Below are 4,908 nucleotides of genomic sequence, written 5' to 3'. Positions count from 1 at the left end.
TCAAAACACAACACACAAAATACAAAAAATTAAGCTGCACAAAACACAAGAATACAAAATATAGCATAAAAACAACAATAAAACAAACAAATAGCACTGTAAAATTAAAAAATAGCAACAATTAGCCGTAACAATAAAAAACAACAGCCAACGAACTATAGCTTAAATAGCATAATCTTCCTATCCTCACTTAGAAATTTCAGATTCGAATCTTACTCCTAATTTAAAAAAAAAAAATAAAAAAAAAAACAAAAACAAACAACAACAACTAAAACTATCAAAAACAGACAACAACAATCAACAACAAGAAAATAACACTAAAAATTAAATAAAAAAATAACATTTGAACAACAAGAACAGAACCATCAAGAACTAACCAAATGAACTAAAAAGAAAAAAGAAGCGACTATAGAGAACTACCACTACCAGAAACGAGCAACATAGAACTCGATGGAGGAAAAAAAAGTGATGATGAAAAAGCAAATGCAGACTTGGACAAGTGGCGGCGACCGGAGAAGAAGGTGAGGATGACTAGCCAGCTTAGCAGCTGGAGCGAAGGAGACCGAAGTGGGTGCACAAGTTGAAAGTGGTTATGTCATATTGGTCAGAAAAGAACGAGGAGAAATGAAGGATTTTAAGGTTTTTTTTCCTTATCACTAAAATAACGTTGTGATTTGGTTCGATTGATTGGTTTTTGACCAATTTTTTATTTTGAAATGATTTTTAATTTTGACAGTTTTTTAAATTGATTGAACCAAATTTTTATTAGTTTTTATTTGATCGGTGTAATCGATTAATTCAAATTTGTATTTTTAGAATTATAAAAATTAAAAAGACTATAAATAAAATTTCAAAGATGACTTTTTCTACCGTATATTTCTTAAAAAATTCTCAAAACAAAACCAAAATAAAAAGAACAATAAATAAAAGAGAACTTAACATTTAAACTAAACACTATAGCCTATTTATTACCAACTTCAGTAGTTGATTTGGGCCCTCCACAGTTTATTTGGCTTATTACGACCACTCAAATCACAGAAGGCAGCTATTACTTGAAATAAAATATCATAAATAATATAGTAAGCATTAAGTGTAATTTATGAACATTTTTTGAAATAGATGTCATAAATCATAATTAAGACTTTGGGGGCGAACTAATCTATATCTCTACATGTACACTACATATTTCTTTTAGGAGTTTCATGAGGGGCCCAAGGGTCTCCCCACACTACGATAGAATTTAACATCCATTCAATTTTCTTACATGCAAATGGACCAGCCCAGCTACACATTAATGAATGATGATCGTTGTTGGTCCATTTCCGAGGCCCAGCAGAGTTTGGCGACCATTCATATAGTTAATTAGGTTGGAGGGAAATAAAGATTTTTCTTCTTTTAAGCTAAACTCCAAAAATTTATACGCCGGGAAACTGAAATCCACAAAAATGATAATCATAAAAACAAAGTTTCTTAAAAGATAGTATTAATTCGATAAAAATGACTAAATATAGAAAAAATACTCTTGAAAAAGGCTTAAAAGTTAAATTTTGACAAATTTTTGGGTACATGGTTAGAAAATTAATATATTTTCATCTTTAAAATTTAATGATTTCGTTCCAAATGAATTTTATTTAGAGGATGCATTCAAAGAAACAGTGTAATATTCAATATATATCTAGACTCATTTTTTCAATTTTATTGTTTTATGTTCTTTGCATATAAATAAAAGAATAAATAACTATTTTTAATTATAAAAAATTCAGAACTTGACAAAATTAGTCAGAAAAAAAATTCTAAACTAATATTATATTCATAAATAATAAATTATATTTGACAAAAATATTCAATCATTAATTTTTTATTAATTTCATTAAAAGTGATATTAAATTTCTAATTTACTCCTATTATCATCTTCTTCAACATCTTGAAACACTATTTTTTTTTTTAACTAGATTTAAAAGATCAAAATTTATTTGTGCCCACAACACAATTACCACTATCCGGAACACTATATAATTGTTTTCGCTAACTCCACCACCACGCCTCCCTCCGCAGAAAAAGATAGCACTTGTAGATGAAAGTGTATATTTTTCATTAATACAGTGGTATTCGCTATGACTTTTCTCTTTTAACTTTTATCAAATTCAAACTCAAAACCAATGTTTCAGTTCATAGAGAGATGATAAGAAAACATAAGATCTGTGAAGTTTGATGCTTAGGCATCTTTAATCATTTTTATATGTCTTTTTGAATAAATTACTTAAGTTTAAATCATAATTCTTATGTTTTTAGTGAAGTTTCTACGACTAATCATATATTTGGAGTTGTTTTAAAATGATTGTGTTTTTAGGATTAGTTTAAAGTAATCAGGAGAAAAATAAACAAACAAGGAAACACAAGAGTGCATTCCCATGAGAGGAAGAGAAGTTGGCACCAGGCTTCATGAATCTTAATTCCAGCGCCAGCCAATCAAGTCAAACGCCCAAGTAAGGTGCCCAACTTGGAGCATGCAAATCCAATGCCAGAAACTAGCGCCCAACTCCAAGGCACCAAGCCCAGTGCCCAAACCTCCAAGCCCAGCACCTTCGAAGGTGCTCAAGGGCTGGCGCCTTATTTCCATGACTCAAGCCTGACGCCCGATGAGGGCCACAACATGGGCGCCTAGCGCCAACTCTCGGAGTCTGCCTTCAAGTGATTTTTCACTCCCAATGGTCTAAAATTGCATTCAAGTTAGGCACCAATCATTCAAGTTCAATGCCAAGTCTAGATCTTGTCTCAGAAAGTTCCAATTCAACTCAAAAGATTCAAGATTTGAATGATTAGTTAGCATTAACTTCTTCTAAAAAGATAAGATTTGGCTATTAAGATTTAGTTTTAGATTAAATTTGAATTGTTATTTTTATATATCTTATCCTTTAAAGATAAAATTAGATTTAGTTTTTTAATTTGAATTCTAGGTTAGAAGTAGAATATAAATAAGTGAATACATGGTTCACAAGGATCATCTATCATCCATCATCGAATCATTACTAGATCTATCTAACATCTCATTAGTTTTAGGATTTTTTTTTATCACGAGTAAGTAAACCTCTCTTGTTAAGGGTTAGGAGCTCTGTTTAATTTATGGATTGGTAATGTAAGTGTTTTCTTTATTTTAATTAATGCATTAATACTTTTTCAATATTGAGTCTCGTTCTTCATCTTTAATGGTTAGAAGTATTGAAAAATATTTTAATTCTATTTTAAATTCTATTATTATTTTAAAAAATTTAATATTGGGATTAACTTGAAACGCTTTCTCATAATTTTCAACTTGGCTAGGAATAGTATTTTGAAAGTTGTACAGTATTAAATTGAAACCGTGCTTAACTTTTTTTCTTAATTAATTGACTAAGAAATTGATGATTGAATAAGTTAAAGAGAAATTAAATTAAGGAATTAGAATTTGGTTATATATATATATATGATTTGCCGTGAAAGTATATTTGCATGAGTCAAAGTAAGAAAACATAAGCACTATTTTTTCTAAAAGTTAAACATCTCTTAAACTTTTAACATCTCATTTACTGATTACTTTCCCAAATCGATAAGCATTCTCTCATTGACAATTAAACACTCTACTTCACTGTTTTTTATTATTTCAAGATTCTATTTCCAAGATTTGAATCTTCTTACAAAAGTTTGATCGATCTAATTAGAGGTTCAACTAGAAGTTGCTTGATTCAATCCTTTAATCCTCGTGGGAACGATATCCACTCACTATAGTATTACTTAGAGCAATTTGGTGCACTTGCCAATATTCGAACATATCAAATTTTTGAGTCATCAATTTTTTGGCGCTGTCGTTGGGGATTAACTAAGAGTGACAACATACATCCAATTGAATTATTAAATTAGATCTTGTTTTATTTTATTTTTTATTATTCTGTTTATTGTTCTTTTCATCCTTTCTTCTTCTTTATTCTACACGTGCATTTTATTTCTTTTTGTTTTTGTACATGTAAGAAAAAAAAGATTGCAGTCTCTTCAATCCTGAAATAAAGAAGACACTTGCACAACTAAAGAAGAAATCAAGGGCTAGGAGAGAAGATATAGAGAGAATGACAGAGGATAACAACAATTTGAGAAGGACCCTTGGTGATTATACCACACCCACCACTGATAGATGTAGAAGTAGCATAATGAGGCCCACGGTTCAAGAAAATAACTTTCAACTAAAACCCTCACTAATCCAATTGGTACAGCGAGACCAATTCGGTGGTATTCCTCAAAAGGATCCTAATATCCACATAGCTAGTTTTCTGTAGTAATGTGACATAATAAAGAGTAATGGAGTTAGCCTTGAAACCATCCATCTAAGGCTATTTCTATTATCTTTGAGAGATAGAGGCATACAATGGCTCCAAACTCAACCTTTGGGTAGCATTACATCATGGAATGGTTTAGTTAGCGAATTTCTAACTAAATACTTTTCACCCCAAAAGTTAACCCGGTTGAGAAATGACATCAATTTTTTTTCAAAAGGAGGGGGAATCACTCTATGAAGCTTGAAAAAGGTACACAGAAATGCTCCAAAAATGCCCACACCATGCCTTTTCCAGATGGTTCCAAATCTAAAAACTTTCTATAATGGAGTCTCCCAAGCCTAAAGAACCATGATCGACTCATCAATAAGAGGTTTCTTACATAGGAAGACACCTGAGGAAGCATTGGATCTAATCAAAATAGTGGCGGCTAATAATTTCATGTATTCATTTGAAAGGACCACTAAAAAGGGTGTGATGACATTAGACACCATGAATGCAATTCTAGCACAAAATAGACTTATGTCTTAACAACTTTTTTAACTCACAAAGCAACTAGAATAGAGGCAAGTTTCAGCCATTGAAACCCAAGCCTCGTGTGACT

The 4,908-nt window shown here is 31.0% G+C and overlaps 1 non-coding gene across 1 annotated transcript; it reads right to left on the bottom strand.

Annotated features, from left to right (window-relative positions):
* Positions 1-4,490: 4,490 nt before the first annotated feature.
* Positions 4,491-4,595, bottom strand: LOC130964158 (small nucleolar RNA R71). Its single transcript, XR_009080265.1, has one exon. It is a non-coding gene; the product is annotated as a small nucleolar RNA R71 (small nucleolar RNA).
* Positions 4,596-4,908: the final 313 nt, after the last annotated feature.

Source organism: Arachis stenosperma, chromosome 2 (assembly GCF_014773155.1).
Source record: "Arachis stenosperma cultivar V10309 chromosome 2, arast.V10309.gnm1.PFL2, whole genome shotgun sequence".
Classification (NCBI taxonomy): domain Eukaryota; kingdom Viridiplantae; phylum Streptophyta; class Magnoliopsida; order Fabales; family Fabaceae; genus Arachis; species Arachis stenosperma.
This window is presented reverse-complemented; position numbering and strand designations above follow the sequence as displayed.